General features: G+C 44.8%; 1 protein-coding gene across 4 annotated transcripts in view; it reads right to left on the reverse strand.

Annotated features, from left to right (window-relative positions):
- MICAL2 (microtubule associated monooxygenase, calponin and LIM domain containing 2) overlaps positions 1-17,374 on the reverse strand; it is a 207,279-nt gene that overhangs the window by 139,567 nt on the left and 50,338 nt on the right. The gene's annotated exons all lie outside the window — the stretch shown is intronic.

The following is a 17,374-nucleotide window of genomic DNA, read 5'->3' on the forward strand; positions in this document are numbered from 1 at the left end:
CTAACTGGAGAGATTCTGAGCATCTAGAGGCTGAGGCTTACTGGGCAATTAAAGACTACATCAGCCCCTAAATTAAGCTCCACTCAATCCCCATCCCCGAAAGACTGATGTGAGGGATCCCTAAAGCCACTCCACCAAGCTCATTCCTGTGTCAGGACAAAAACAGGAAGGCCAGCAGTGGGCTTGGTTTAATACAACGTCTGGAATGTATTTGTGAAACCTCTTAGAGAGCCTAGACAATTTCATCACGAAACCCAAATGTCAGACATTCTCTGGGACACACAATGGGGAAGGACACGCAGGAGCTAGGTGTCCCACAGACAGACTGAAAATGCGCCCTTATCTCTCCTGAGCTAGAATCTCAGAGAAGCAGCTGAGCACCAACTCTGCAGCCTCGGTAGTGAGGTATGCCAAGTGGTTAGGGCCTGCAGGGAAGCCTTCCTTTGGGACACAGACACTCATACTTAACCACTAGGGAGAAGGTGAACAAGAAGCAGCTCAGAGGGCAGGAGGAAGCCAAGGGATAAAGACCCCCACTGTCCAGATTCCTTTTCCCCTGACAAAAGGTAATAATGCCATGATGTGTCAGGCACTGTTCTAAGTGCTTTATGTATATTAATTTATACAGGTCTCACAGTCACCCAATTAGTTGGGTACCATTATCTTCCCTATTTTACAATTGAAGACATTGAGGCACAGAGAGGTTAAGTTACACGCCAAAAGTCACAAAGCATAAGTGAGATGCAAACCTACGTTGGTCTGACCCCAAAAACCAGGCTCGCAGGAACAGCTCCACTGTCCCACTTCTTGGCATGAAGAAGTGAGAGCCTTGAGGGCAATCTGTCTCCGTAGAACCCTCAGAACACCTAACTCCTACGTCCTGGGGCAATAGGGCCCCTTTCACCTCAACAGTCCCCAGCCAGCATCCTACCAGCAATATTGAAGACACAAGACACACCATCAACCCCTCTTGCCTCACTTTGGTCTCAGAAACATTTTCTTCCTCCCAGTCCATTCTCTCAGAGGCTTATGCAGAGCATAGGTGGTTAGTTGTGGGCTCCACTCAAAGGGAGTGGAGACCCTATGTCTGGGCTGGGACAGGGAGGAGGACATGCAGAGTATAGACAATTTCCTCCCCTGCTATCCTCCAAATAGATGCCCATCAGGCGGAGACTCTCGCCATCTTTTTAACAGATAGTGCAGTGATCAGCCGGGCACACCATATATTTTCATCTCCTCTAAAAATTGAATTGGAATAGAATATGACTTCAAGGACCAGGACAGTTAAACAACCGAAAAACAAAACCACAGTATATGTCATCTGGACCCAGTGACGACAAAGGCTTTTTTGACTCAGAGCTTAATTAAGAAAAACAAGAAAGGAGCAGGATATGGTTTCATGATGGCATCGAGCCACTTCCCCCGCCCCCATTCCTAACTTCCTGGACAAAGAAGCATTCCGTCACTTTAGCACCTTCTCACCAAGACAACAATAGGCTCCATTTTTTCCACCTCAGAATAGTCAGCATGAAACAACAGATGGAGAAGCAGTAAGAGTGGGCGTGGGTCTGCAGGGCCACCTTGGACAATGATTAATGGGTTTCCCAGGTTTGCTATCAGCTGTCCCAGACGCTAAGTGTAGGGACTGTTCTAAGAACATGTTCCACCAAAGGCCCTCTCACAGGCACTCCAGGGATCAGGGGATCGGCCTACGCATTCCCAACCCGTGAGCTCAGCCTGGAGGTGAGCCAGGGAAAGCCAAGGTGGACGGCGAGAAGGCCGGAAAAGTCTGAGAGCCTCTGGTTCTCACTGCTGCTCCAGGAAAGGAGACGGGCAGTCCTGCGGGCATGAAGACACCAGCTCTGACTCGAACAACAACGGACTGTCGGGTTTGACCTTAATTAAAAGAGAGAGACAGGATACAACACATTTAAGAGAGACCTTAGAGAGGCCATCTACTAAAACCTCCCATATCACACAAGAGGAGACACACAGAGTAGGGAGGAAGGGAGAGAGGAATTGATGTTTTTGAGGACTTCCTACATGTTAGAAATGATTCATGTGTTGAAGCCAGTAAGGTATACTTTCATATTGCTGCTTTACACATGAGGAAATTGGGACTCAAGTTACTAACGTGATTGGCCCGGGGTCACAAAGTAGTAACTGGAGAAGCCGTGATTTGAGCCAGGTGCCCCCTTGGTTCTTCCCTACAGGCCCCCATGCTGCAGACAGACAGACCCCAGGCAGCACAGACAAGCTCCAAGCAGCTCTTGACCCCTCGCTCCTAGCTATTGTAGCAGACCAGGAATTATTAACCATTTCTATGCCACGGGTCACTTTGGAAGCCCAGAGAAATCGATGAATACCTTCTCAGAATAATATCTTTAAACACATAAAACTAAATGTCAACATATTCAACACACATAATGATATATTAAATAAGATCTAGTTGCAGGTCTAATACCTTACGTAATCTCTGAATAGCAATACGTGTAAATAGAGATTGAGATATCTGTAACAACTGCGAAGATAAATGAAAATGTCTGTGATTTCCATTGGTGACAAAGTCACAAGCTGCCTACGTTCATGATTGGGGGAAGTGCCACATTTTAGTTAGAGGTTAGTGACAAAAAAGATTTTTTTCCCGCATCCAAGTCCACAGCTTCCTAAAATAAAGAAAAAAAAAACTTCTTACCACTACAGATGGCAAATAAGCCCAGGAAAAGATGTTCCCATCCTATGTCCTCAAGCAAATGCAAATTAAAACAACAGTGAGATACCACTGCAGGCCTGTTAGAATGGCCAAAATCTGGAAGGCTGACAGCACCAAATGTGGAGCAACAGGAACTCTCACTCATTGCTGGTGGGAATGCAAAATGGTACCAGCCACTTTGGATGACAGTTTCATGGTTTCTTACAAAACTGAACGGACTCTCACCATATGATCCAACAATCAGGCTCCTTGGCATTGTCCCAAAGAATCTGAAAAGTTATGTCCACACAAGAACCTGCACAAGGATATTTATAGCAGCTTTACTCATAATTACCAAAACTTGGAAGCAACCAAAATGTCCTTCAGTAGGAGAATGAAAAAACAAACTGCAGTATAAGACATGCAGACAATGGAAGATTATTCAGCCCTAAAGAGAATGAGCTACTAATTCACGAAAAGACAGTGAGGAAACTTAAATGCATACGACTATGTGAAAGAAGCCAATCTGAAAAGGCTACCTACTATATGATTCCAATTATAAGACATTCTGGAAAAGAATGTCAAAAAACTATGGAGAAAGTGGGGGGAAAAATGGTTGCCAGGGATTTGGGCAGAGGGATGGCTGAATAGGCAGAGCACAGAGGCTGTTTAGGGCAAAGACAATTCTCTGTATGATGCCATAATGATGGATACCTTGCATTATACATTTGTCCAAACCCACAGAATGTACACCATCAAGAGGGTACCCTCATGTAAACTATGGACTGTGGGTGATTATAATGTATGGATGTAGGTTCATCAGTTGTAATAATGTACTCTGGGGGAGGCTGGGCCACAACATAAGGGAAATCTCTGCTCTTTCCCCTCAATTTTGCTGTAAACCTAAAACTGCTATAAAAAAAAAATGAAGGAAAAAAAGTGATGCAACCACCATTAAAAACAAAAAAACAAAAACAGCAAACAAACATACCAGACCAGCATTGCCAGGAGTCTCCAGCATGGGGGACAGTTGTTCACCCTTTCCTTAAACCTTCAGGGTGCAATAGTAAGTTACCGCTTACTGAATGCTTACAATGTCGTGGGCTCCCTACTAAGCTAACTTACAACAACTCTTTGAAGTGGGTCAGACTGCATTCAATTCACACATTTGAAAATTGGGGTCTCAAAGTTGAATCTTAAATACAGTGAGACACATGCACCTAGTACACATTTGAGTTTCTGGATTATTATAATTGGAGAGATTGCAAAGCAAGCTGTTAACTTGAGAACTATTTTACTTGAAACTCCCTATTTTAAATCTGTGTAAACAACACAAAATAAATGAGATGCTGAAGCTGATATGAACCTGCAAATGCCATCCTTAACCCCAGATATCCAACCACTTCATCCATCATAAATTTCCTGGTTCCAGGATGTTAACTGAAAACTTCTAGTAAGCAAACACTCAAATGTGAAGATCTGAAATGGTCAATTCATAAATATAGAGTGATGCTGTCGCTCACCTTAAACATTTGAGGCAGCATTTCTTTTGAAAATAAAGGTAAGAATAATGTCTGCGCCCCCTGTATCCTTAATACCCAATAGTAAGGTTGAAGACATGGTGTGGTTCGAGGTACGATGGACTTCAGATCTTTCTGAGAGTCACTGTCTACACTAAAGTCCGCAAACAAAGGTCTCGCACCTGGGCACTAAGGTCTGGGACCCTGGTTTTAAGCATTCTTGCATTCTTGCATTCTTCCATGTATTCCCTGAAATTCCTGAATTGATTGCCTGACATTCTAGGCAAGTGATGGAATTCATTGAAATTATTGCCTGAAATTCCAGGCAACTCCTTCATCCCAATTAAGCCTCTGTTTCCTCATCTGTAAAGTGGGGATGATAATGTCAGCCCTTTGACCTCCCAGAGTTGTGGGGGAAATCAAATAAGATACTGAATGCAAAACCGCTTTGTAAGCAGAAAAGCTTTATACCATTGTGATGGATCGCTAAATTCTTTTGAACGATAAAGTCATCCAATGTGATCTGGAGCCCTAGAGTAAATCTGAGCAGGAGAAATACCAGAGGCTCCTAAAGCACTGGAAGGGATCATAAATCCATGCCACTCACACCTGTCGCCGAGTTTGGCAGCATCAGCAGAGAGGCCAAGGACGTGCTCTTTATGGAAAACCTCCCTGCCAAGAAAATTATGATAACACTGGGAGAGTTTGAACCTGTTAATCCCTAGGTTTATAATTCCTTGCAAAGAAGCATAACCCACATTCTCCCCTCCTTCAGGGGCCAGGGCTCCTGGCTATCCCTAGGCACCTCTGTAAAGAGAATAATTTCAAAGAGATGGTGACTTCCCATGTCCAGTGTGTGACAGGGGCCATGAGGATGAGGCTGCAGAGGTAATCACAGTCTGGGCTCACTCCAACACCCCCAGTGACCCTGGAAAAAGCATTTCTATTGGCGCAATGAGAATACTTGTAAAGCCAGGTTACAGTGGGTTGGGAATAAGAGGGAGATGAAGCCATGGGAGCAAGAAGTACAGAGGTGATGTCCCCCAGGAATTTGGTCGAGAAGGGAAGAAGAAACAGAGCTGATGATAACTGGTTTTCGTGAGAAGTAGGAGAGTTACTTAAAGGGACAGGACAGAAGGATACAGAGGCAGATAAAGGATGGCAACAATTTACCCAGAACAGTCTGGCCTTTTTAAAAGGCTGTCCCAGCAGCACTAAGATGCTGAGCAGTGAGTCATCAGAGCTGGGTAGAGACCATCCCGTTGAGCTCTGCTACTTTCTCCAGCAGTGCCAGGCAGCCCTCGAAGACAGCACCGAGTTAGAGTCAGACCTTCTAAGGAAGCACTTTGAGAAGCTGCTAAAGACGACCGCACAGAGAGAACACAGGCTTCAGCTGGGTAAGCAAATGAAGGCAAGGGGAGGCGAGGCTGATGGATGGGCAGAAAAGGGAGGAGCTTTCAACCAAGGATGAAAACCTAGGTTGGCAGCAGGTTTGGTGAGAGTGACACAGTGACAGAAGCAGCAGCTTAGAGTAGTTGTGAGAGAGGAGCATTCCAAATGAGAGTTTAGGTGGAGAGTTTTGGTGGGGGCAAACTCCTGGGTGTGTCCCTGGACCTGGGAAGGGTTGCTGGGGTGACATGGGAGGTGGAAACTTTAAGGGTTGGGGGCCTCTGAGGAGAGGGTTTTCAGTAGGTTGGACACTGGAAATGTAGGAACGCTGGCCAGATGCAGTGAGGAAAAGGAGCTGAGAGCAAAGAGGGGAATGTGGCTAGGATAGGGCATGTGACAAGGGAGTTCTGGAACACAGGGCTGGTGAGGTAGGAGACGAGCAGTATAGACAGGGCACCAAGGCCAGGCTGAAGGTGGAACTGTCACTTAGCACAGTGCTTGGAAGCCAGGAATTGAAGCAAAGAGCCACAGTCAGCTCTGTGCTCGAAAGGACGATTCTGCAGGGATTGGTGGCTGGGCTGGAGGAGAGGAAAGGCTCTGAGAGCTCAGAAACTGGCAACTGGAGTCACTTGGGTAAGAGAACAGGCCTTCACCAAAATAGGGGCAGTGGGGATGGAGGGAAGGAGAAGAATATGAATAAACATGCAAAGGAAGGTGCAGCAGGACCGGGTGGAGACCAGATGGGAGTCCTGCGTGACTGCAGGGTTTTGAGGTTTCAGGACTTGAAGAAACAGAGGAGAGAAGCAAGTTTCAGAAAGAAGATGGTGAATGTGGTTTCACGGCCGAAAGCCATCGTGAAGATGTCCGTGAGGCCTTAAGTGAGGTCATAGTGTGCAAGAGGGAGGTGAGGGCCAGAGATACGAATGTAGAGAGTCATCTCCATGAGGGGGAGACAGCTGAGTACAGCTGAGATTTGCCTCAGGAAGCATACCCAGTAGAAGCCAGAGGAGTCAGAGAAAAGCCCTTGGCGAACACTACATATGTCCCGTGGAAAAGGAGAAAGAACGTGAAGGCAACTTTAAAATGTAGGTCAAAAAAAGATGTGTCACCAATCCAATAGGATAGTTTCAAGGAGAAGGAGGGCATTAACAGTTACCAGGACCCTAAATGCTTTATGAGCATTGTGCATAGAACCCTCAACCCAGCCCTAGGAGACAGTAACTTATTATTATTATTTCCATGTCATAGATGAAGAAACAGAGGCTCCAGGAGGCAAGGTCACACTACTTAGCTAGTGAGCAGTGGAGCTAGTATTCCAAGTGAGTTCCTGGAAAAAACCCTAAACTTACTACAATGGACTGCAATGAAGGGAAAGGCCATTCCACGATCTGCCTCCTGCCTACCCACACCCCCAACCTCATCTCACTCCACTCTCACTCTCGCGCTCTTCACTCCAGTCCCCTCTTTGCTGGCTGGCTGCTTCTCACCTGCAGATCGCAGTTTAAATGTCACCTCTCTGACACCCCGTCTAGAATCAAGTTCCCTCCCCAGGTCTCCCTATCACAACAGCCGTAACACAATGTCCTTCTTGGGATGACATGGCCAAAGTATCTTTGTGTGTTTCTGTTGTCTCCCAACTGGACAGGAAGAAAGCTCCAGCAGTGCGGGGGCCTTCTCTGCTGTCTCCATCCTTCTGTCTGGTGCCCGGCACAGAGAACTGGCACTTACATGGCAGTGAATGAATGAGGGAATGCGTAATTTAATGAAAAACACTCCTTCTTCGGTAGTGTGACGTGCTGTGGACATTCAGGAGGATTCTCTCCCTCTGAGGAGACTGAATCAGAATGCCCAGGCCTGCCCCAACCTGGACAACAAGGCTGGTTTCAGCCCGTCCCTCGCCTGCTGGTCTGTGGGGAAAGAACAAGCAGCTCCTCTAGGACATGACAAGCACAGGATGCAATAAATTCCTTCAGCTTGAGACGGTTGTTATTCACAGGTGGGAGAGACTTTGGTCTCTACCTTCACTTTTTTCACCTCTGAGATTTCCTAATTCCTTTCATGAGGAAGTCAGATCACGTGACTCTCAGCTCAAAAGTCTCCTGTGACTTTACATCTCATTCAGAGTAAAAGTCCTTCCAATGGCTTTAAGGCCCACAGACCTGGGCCCCCCACTCCCCTCCTAGACCCATATCTTACCCCCTCCAGCCTGGCTCCTTCCAGCCACATTGGGCTCCTTGCTGTTTCGAGAACACACTGAGCGCACTCACTTGTCAGTATCTGTGCCTGCTGTTGTTTCTTCGTCTAGAAATCTCTTCCCTCTAAGAGTCACATCTTCACTTCTTCTAGGTCTCTGCTCATATGTCACCATCTCATAGAAGCCTTCCCAGCACATGCAATGTAAAACTGTGACCCGTCTCTGCTTGGGGAAGCCACGTCTTCCTCACTTTGCTTTGCTTTCTTCCCAGCACCACTGCCACCACACACACACGTGCACATGCACCCAGGCTCACACACTCAGGCCACACACACTTGTTTATTGCCTGTCTCTCACCGAGAAGAATGTAAACTCTAAGAGGGCAGGGATTTTGTCTGTTTCCTTTACTGCTGTATCCCTGATGCTTGGCACATGGCAGACATTCAAAACGACTTTTTGAATGAATTAATAATTGTGAAAATTTTGACTCAGAGTTGGCAATTTGAAAAATAAGAGTCAGTGGAAACGGCATGGCGGTTCCTCAAAAAGTTAGACACAGAATTACCACATGACTCAGCACTTCTACTCATCTGTATATGCCGAGAACAATTAAAAACAGGAACCCGAGCAGATACTCTCGAAGGTGGTCATAGTAGCATTATTCACAATAGCCAAAAGGCGGAAATAACCCAAGTGTCCCTCAACAGATGAATGGATAAACAAAGTGTGGTCTATACATATAATGGAGTATTATTCAGCCTTAAAGAGGAAGGAGATTCTGACCCATGAATGAACCTTGAGGACATTTTGCTAAGTGAGATGCCAATCACAAAAGCACAACTTGTGTCTGATTCCACTTACATAAGGTACCTAGAGTCAAATTCCATAGAGACAGAGGGTAAAAGGGCGATTGCCAGGGACTGGAGGGAGGGGAGAGTGAGGAATTATCGTTTAATGGGTACAGTTTGAGAAGTTGCAGTTTGAGATGATGAAAAAAGTTTGAAAGATGGATGCTGTGATGATTGCATGACAATGTGAATGTGCTTCATGCCACTGAACTGTATACTTAAAAATGGTTAAAATGGTAAATTTTATGTTATGTATATATTACCAAAATTTGAATAAATCCATACTTGATTCAGTTATTAGAAAACTTTTAAGTCTGATTGGAATAACCTGGATATGCAAACCTACTTTTTCAACTGTAAATTTTACGAAACCTAAATACAGATTAAGTATTTCTGATTCAAGTTTAGCATCCAGATTAAGATGTGCTTATAGAGTAAAATGTAGATCAGATTTCAATGGCCTAGAACAAAAATGTAAACTATCCTACTAATAACTTTTATAGTGATTGCACATTGAAATGATAGTATTTTTTTATTTGTTGGGTTAAATAAAATATATTATTAAAATAGAAAAGAATTATGTTCTGCTAAATACTGCCCCATAGATGAATCTTAAAAAGATCTTGCTAAGTGACTCCACTTATGAAATATCTAGAATAGGAAAATTTATAGAAACAAAGTAGATTAGAAGTTACCAGGTGCTGGGGAGAGGAGAGAATAGGGAAGTATTACTTAAGGGTACAGAGGTTCTGTTTTGGGCAATGAAAAATGTTGCAAATAAAAAATGGTGATGATTGCACAACACTGTGTGAATGTAATTACTGTCACTGAACTATACACTAAAAATGGCAATTTTTATGTTGTGTATATAGTTTACAACAATAAAAAACATATCAGGAATGCAAAAAAAAAAAAAAGACAAAGAAAGAAAGGAAAGAAGAATAAATGAAAGAGTCCATTTTCTTAAAGCAAGAGAGAGCAGGACATGGCCGGTTAGCTCAGTTGGTTAGAGTGTGGTGCTAATAACACCAAGGTTGCTGGTTCGAACCCCTCATGGGCCACTATGAGCTGCGCCCTCCTTAAAAAAAAAAAAAAAAAAAAAAGCAAGAGAGTAATAAACTGCTGCAGAGTAAATATCGGTATGCCAGCTCCTCGGATAAAGGGGTAAAGGAAACTCTCCTGACTTGCTCTATAGATTTGAATGCAAAGGAATTGTCCCAGGTATGTTTCTCAGATTTAGACAGCTTTCCCTGGAGAGAGGATCCAAGAATAAAAATGTTGCCACTGCTGAATTCCCATGGACAAACCTTTGGTGACAGCTTGCTACCTTGTATTTATAGCTCCTATAGCACATAAGAGGACAAGTGGTATATGCCAGGTGGCAGTAGAATATGTTACATACAGCTGAAGACTCTGAACAGGTTCTGAAGTTACAGCATATTTGGTTTTTCTTTTCAAGATGCTGCGTAGAAGTTTAAGCTGAGTAGTTTTTATGTAATATAATTTTATATATCATACATCAAAGAATACATGTAAATACTATTATATTTACAACTCACTCACTAACTGTATGTTAGACAGTACAATATTTTTCTTGGTGTATATGTTAAATGTATTCTATAGAGAGCTGATAGCTCATAGTTGACAGTCCCACACCGCCTGAGGTTTGTAAGGCCTCCCTCCCTTATCTCTTACAAAAACTCATTTGCTAAAAGGCCAGGGAGGAAAAGATCCAATTGCTTGAACCTTCAGGCATTTGGTTCTCTTGTACACAGTTTGAGTTCTGCAGCCCAATCCTGCTCCTTCCCCAGTTCCTTTCACAGTGGTTGATGGCGAATGAACATTTTACTCTACAAATCCATTCTAAGCACCTGCTTTTGAAGAACTCAACCCGAGGCAAATACCTACTATGCATCAGACTTTATCCTAGGTGCTGGGGAATCAGCAAAGACTACGTAGACAAAAAGTCCTTTCCCCAGGGAGTTAGTATCTTAGTGGGGTTCCTGGGAACGCCCTGGCCCACCGATAAGGCAATGTGTGCAGCTAGAGCAGCCCCTACCTTCTTCTTGCCTCTGAAGCAGACATAATGGCTGCTTTAGAGGGGAAGATGGCTATCATCTGGTGACGACAAAGTGACAAGCATGAGGGAAAAGCCTACAGCTGCACTGTGCAGTTCGAAATCCATGAGGCACATGTGGCTATTTGAGCATTTGGAAGGTGGCTAGTCTGAAGTGAGATGAACTGTGAAACACACACCGAGTTTCAGAGACTTAACGCAAAAAGAATATAAACTATCTCAATGATATTTTTGACTACATGCTGAAATGCTAGTGTTGTGGATATGTTAGGTTTAATAAAATATATTATTAAAATCAATTTCACCATTTCTTTGCCCTTTGTAAATGTAACTGCTAGAACATTTTAAATTATGTATGTGGCTTGCATTATACTTTTATTGGACAGCACTGGCCTAGAGAATTGCAGAGGATATGGCCACTGACCCTCCAGCCACCATCTCTCTCCTGACATCTGAGTAAAAAAATAACTTATTTGTTGAAGTCTCTGAAGTCAGGTTTCAGTTACTTGCAGCTGAGTTTAGGCCTCGTGGACTCAGGGAGAACATCCTGAAGGCTGGGCCCAGTGAACCGCCCAGAACCTGAGCTGTGGCGGCAGGGACTGAGCTCAGCCTGGAGCCGCACCCCGCTACGTAGGAGGTGAACGGATATATTAACACAAGGCAAAAAAATTCCCTCCCATGGAATACACTGATCGCCAAGGTATTTTTTTCTTTATTGTGAAAAAAGCAAAGCAGAGGAAGGATCTCGGATGAGCAGGAAAGAGGGCAGCCAGGGGATCCCTCCCAGTCTGGGAAGCAGAACGCGAAAGGGCTTCATGGTTTCCTCTTGCCCTGCCCCGTGTACACATTTATTTGGATAATCTTAGCCAGAGATTCCCTAAGGCCTTGTGCAACCCTGGGTGGGCCAGGAACTGCAAGAGGGTTTTCTTTTTTCTCTAAGAAAAGGCAGGCCCAACCCTTCAGCCTCCCAGGCCTATTCGCCAATTTCCCCGTGCCCCTTGGAAGCTCCACAAATAGCCAGATGCTAGTCAAGGCCCAGACAAGGCTGCGGTCATCGTCCTCACACCACAGGAAAAGGAAGCTCAGGGAGCAATGCTTCGATGCCAAGTTGGACAGATGCTTAAATAAGGCAATAAAGGGATTGGCTGGTACTGGCTTCTGCCAAGCCACTGTCAAGGCTTGGAAGTACCAGGACTCAGCCAGGACAGCTCTAGAAAGAAGAACTCTGTAGGTTATATTGCATAGCACACTATCTGTACAGCTCCAGAAAGAAGCCTCTTGAGCTGCAGAGTTCGTTTATCTAGTCCCTGAGCAGCTTCCCTGTCCAAGCCCTGGGCTGGGTGCTCAAGACACAGGGATGAGCCAGACATAGTCCCCGTTCACAGGTTGCTCATGGTGAGTGTGAAAGAGGAAAGAAGGAAAAAAAAAAAAAGCAGTCAATGAGGGGCGCTGATCTGTGAGATCTGGTAGGACTAGAGTCTGGGAGTCCACATGGAGCCCCAAACCCAGACTGGGGTGGGATAAAAAAGGAAGAAGTGGAAAAGAGTTCAGGGAGGACTCCCCAGAGGAGGTGATGATTGCTTAAACTCAATCATAAAGAGAACGACTTAGAAAGGCCTGGAATGGGTCCCTTTTCAGCAGCACAAACAGTACTGGGCTCTCAAAGATCATCCCAAGGCCAGGGCTCTAAAAGCTCCCGTTCTCTGATGAAATATAGTCTACACTCGTATTTGTTCTTCTTTTAAAGAGCATTCACCTTATCGGATAGAGCAAACTTCTTAATGAAACCATGTATATGCAGCAATATTTTCAAGTACAAAGCACTGAGCAATGTTGGGTGGTAACAGTAATGCGGTGACTGTGATTGGTACAGGGTGGCAGCGATCCCAACCATATTCCTGCTGGACTGCTCTTCACTCAGTGGCCCCGTTCCAGGTCACCCAGCCCAGACTCCAGGACTCAGGGCGTGTCCATCCCAACGCCTCCTCAGCCAGGCCAAGGAAATCCAAGTAGCCAACATGTAGCTCTTTTTTAGAGAAGGACTCTCCTTAGCATGCTCCAGTTAAGGAGGGAGCGTCTACTGGAAGAAAATCAGGAAGAGATTTTGACAATGCCTAGAGTATTGATAATGCAATGCTCGTAACCTTTACTCCGAAATTCTCACAATCTATCCTGTAGCAACGCTTTCCCGTGCATACAAAGCATGTACGTCTGAGGAAGTATACTGCAGCACTGTTTAAAATGGCAAGAGACTGGAAACAATCCAAGCAGTTAAATAAATTTAATTGCCACAAAATGGGGAGCCATAAAGAGCTGTGAAAATAATAAATGGGTTAGAGCCCTATGTACTGATATAAAACAATCTCCAAGATACATTTTTGAGTGAATAAAGCAAGATACACGATAAATATGTAAAAAAATAATTCCATGAAAAATAAGGGGGTGCACTATCCATATGCACTCTTGCACACACAAGCAAGCATGCACATGTAGAGACTTGCAGGAAGAATACACTGGAAATGGGGCAGTGGTTGCTTCTAGGGAGCGGACCTGGGGGCCTGTGGAAGACACTTGATAGTATATATTCTTGCCCTGCTTGAATTATTTTTCTATGGTGAGCATGTATTTCTTTTTTAATTAAAGAAAACTAATTAGTCATTTTCTTAAAAAGCCAAAGAGGTCTTTTTCATACATGTGTTTATAAAATGAACCACAGTGAACCCAGATCAACCATTTCTTACGAAGACAGCCCAAAATGAGTTATTTTCAACTCAGTTTAATATTGTTAGGAATTGGTTTTACTCAAGCTCATGCTCAAGCTCAAACACACACATTCATGCAAACCCCACACACTCCATGTGAAGTTGTGATGACAAGCGGAGCAAAGAACACAACTGAATTGATCACCTGGGCATGACCATGTCTAACGTAGGAGTGCCAGGAGTCCACTGTCAGCTAAGTGGACAAATGAAGAATTCATCTAAGCTTTTTTGTTCAACTGGGACAGAATTTCACACCCTGGAGACTGTCCTCTGCTCTACCGGTTTTGTCTGCAACTGTCCATATTAGGCAAAGCAGTACTCGGCATGCACGGCCCAGCGGTGCAGTGGAGCCTGGCTTTGGGGGCTGCGGTGGATGATTTCAGAGGTCCGGAATGTCAGATAGGCTTATCTAGGCCAGGAGATAGCAGCCCTCTGCTCCCAGCTCCAGCCCTCCCAATCTCCCACCCAGCCTCCCTGCTTCCCTCTGCAGCTCAGAAACCACAGCATGAGTTGGGCCACATGCATTTGGCAGCCGTGGCTAACCCCACTGAGGAGCCACTGCAGAGGCGAAAATGAGCAGGGGTCATGTTCATAGCAAAAGGTGTGGGGTGACCCTGCTTGATGCTCACAAAATACAGACATTTCCCTTCCACAGGTTAGTGCACGCGTTTTCATTATACAGGCGAGCTCCACGTTTGCTGGTGACAAAAGAGTCCATGATTCATTTCCTGCACGCGTGTTTTTATGACAGTGCTGTACAAAGGCCTTCTAGCCTGAATTGGTTACTCATAATTATTGAGCCACACTAGGGAGGGTGGTGGCAAGAACCCTGGATTGGGAATCGGGGCTCATACTCAATGGTCCTCAGGTCCCCTGTTTGACTGCAGGACTCCCTCTTCACAATCTGGCCCCTGGAGGCCTTTCTCTCTGGTCTCCTCCTGCCATCCATCCATTCAGCTCTCTCTGGCTCTCACCGTCTCACATGTCCCCACATGCACCTTCATTCCCATTTCATGAACACACTCTGCCTAGATTCGACCTCTCTGCCTGTGTTCCCTCTAGCTCTTTCCTCAGCAACGCATGGCTAGCTCCTACTCATCTGTCAAGCCCCAAATCATACCTCCTCTTCCAGGAAGAATTCCCAGACTATCCCAGCCACCAATACTCCTGCAGGACAGTGTATGCACCTCTCTCACAACACTTAGGATATTGATGATAATAATGGCTAAACATTTACTGATCACTCGCTATGTACTAGGCAGCATTCTACTTATTTAGTCATCATAGCAAGTCCATGAAACACCATTATTATCCTCATTTTACAGAGAATGCTACTGGGGACCAGAGATTTATTTTAGTAGGTTGTTGAAGGCCATAGAGCTATTAAGTGGCTGATAGGTGCCTAGATCAATGCTTGGCACTAGTAGCTGCTCAATAATTATTCAACTCATAAATCATTAAGTGAATAAATGATTAAGTGACAGAAATAATGGCATTTCTGTCTCTTCTATAGAAAGTTCAAGTAAGAACCAGTTCTTATTAATCTTTCAAGCCATCTCCCCTGTTAAACACCTACTAAGGTATAGGGCACTGGAAATATGTAATGAATGAATAAACAAAAGTATATATGGGGAAACCAGTAAATGGAGCCCAAATCCTGGCAATGCCGCCCATTAATTTTAGCCAAATAGCTTGTTTGTCAACCATCAAACGCAGAGATTATACACAACGGTCTCTCAAGTACCTTCCAGCATTAAAGGTACATATAAAATAAATGATAAGACTCCGATTTTGTGATTATAGTAATTCCCATACCTAATTATATATTGCATTTTCTTCTAGGTTGTTTTTCCCAGGAACGTTACACAACTGAATGTGGCATATGATCCAGGTACTCTCCTAATACAGAGCCCATTATTAGTCCTGAAAGAGTTCGTTTGGCCTGATCTTTGGTTCACTCCATTTTTATCCAAACGGATCACACCCAGGGAAAGAATTATTAAGTGCCTGACCAAACCCTCAGAAATAATAATCAATAATAAACAATGATTCCAAGTTAAATTATGTAACTGGCATCGAAGTCACTGCGTTAGTCACGTTGCAGTCCTTCTCCCTATCCCCTGGCACCTGTAACAGAAGCCTTCTTTTCCAAACAGCGGTCGTCAATCTGCGCCCACTATCCACACACACACACACACACACACACACACAGCTGGCATGAAGGGAACAGCACAGTCTTAGCACATGGTAGGGGCTGATAAATACTCATGAAATTCTGAAGCTCAGATTCACTGCAGATGGTGCTGAGGTGTGTCCACATCAACACCAAGTGGGAGTTCTGGCTGAATTTCATTCATGCTCATCCTACCTGTGGCTACGTGCCTAGGACAGGGCACACCTGTGTGCCATGGCGGCGTGATCAGCTAATGCCCAGCATTTCTTTTTGGGCTGATGGTCAGTGTCAATGACTATACCGAAGGGTACCTACACGAGGGGTGTGAGCAAGACAGTGCCTGTTCACGTCGGAACAGTGGGGTGGACCACTTTCTCTGTTTTGCTTGACTCACAACAAGGAGTATAAGCTGAGCACTAACCACATGCGAGGGCCGGGATGGAGAGGGCCTGTGCCATAATTGGAACACAAACCAACAGCCACTGTAGAGGACACCTGTTGTTTATCTGTCTTGCACCTTCATGTCCCTGGGGACCTGCTCCTCCCTCCTGCCAATCATGTGATGCTTGAAAGGGCTGCCAAAGCCAGCTCTGTTGACTTTGGCCACAATAACTAGCCCAGAAGTGAGCCTATTGGAATTCTTTCCTGAGATTTTATTTCAATATCGAGCAGGCAGATATGGCTCTGGGTCACAGAGCTATAAAGATACGACTAGAGGCTAACAACATGGAGAAAATCTGTCTGCAGGAGAGAAGAATAGCCCCAAAACAGAGCCAAATGTTCAAGAGATAGATGGAAGAAAAGAGGATGGGACAGATGTTGAGTGTCTGGGCCTTTCTGTTTAAATGAATTATTGATTTCCCTGTTTGCTTTAGGTTAGTTTGAGCAGCCTAAGTGGCCTAGCACGGTCATGACGATGCTTAGAGTGCATTTTCAAATGCATTTCCTACTCTCCAGATAGTTTTTATGAGATGGGCTACCACACATTTCCAATGTCTTTGTTCCTCCTCCTAAGAAAGGTGTAAAAATTCCTGGGCAAGAGTCACTCTTACTCAGCATCACTAACTAAAGATGTTCATTCTTTCCCTTTGGATCTCAGGCATCATTGGTGACCTGCCAACCACAGAATGTGACGACTCTTTTGTTTCAAGCCATCAAATCTTGTAAAATAGGGGCTGGCGAGATAGGTGATTTTTGAAAGAAAGACATTTGTGTGGTGGTCAGCCCTCCATTCCATCCCTTTGCTGGCTGACTCCCTCTGAAGGTCTGTCTTCAGATTGCCAGGAGAGTTCTCTCAGCAGGTAGAAACTGTTAAGTGTATGAGGCCATGACAAGCGGAACACTCATAAGACCTCGGAAAACCTTCCCTGAGAAAACCTGTTGCAGCCCAGCCACCTGACTTCCAGGGGAACTTTTTAAAAGAAAGCCACTTTATATAATTACTGAGAAGGGTAATGTTTTTAAAGCTAAAAGCTCCCCTCCAGCCCCAAGTCTGAAGAGCTGCCCAGTGAACTATGAACCATGAAGTTACAACTAGGAAGGTGCTGGGTGGCACCCAGGGAGCTGACTTCACTCCTTTCTCCCGCTCTTTTTCTGTAACTCTGCCACCTCCTCTGTGTAAGGCTGAAGCTTACACAGGATAGCTGGTATGTCTGCCTGGACAGCTAGTATGCTCTGGGCTGAAGCGATTGGTCTATTGAAACGTGATGCAATGCTCTT

The sequence above is a fragment of the Rhinolophus hipposideros genome (genome assembly GCF_964194185.1).
Source record: "Rhinolophus hipposideros genome assembly, chromosome: 10".
Lineage (NCBI taxonomy): Eukaryota > Metazoa > Chordata > Mammalia > Chiroptera > Rhinolophidae > Rhinolophus > Rhinolophus hipposideros.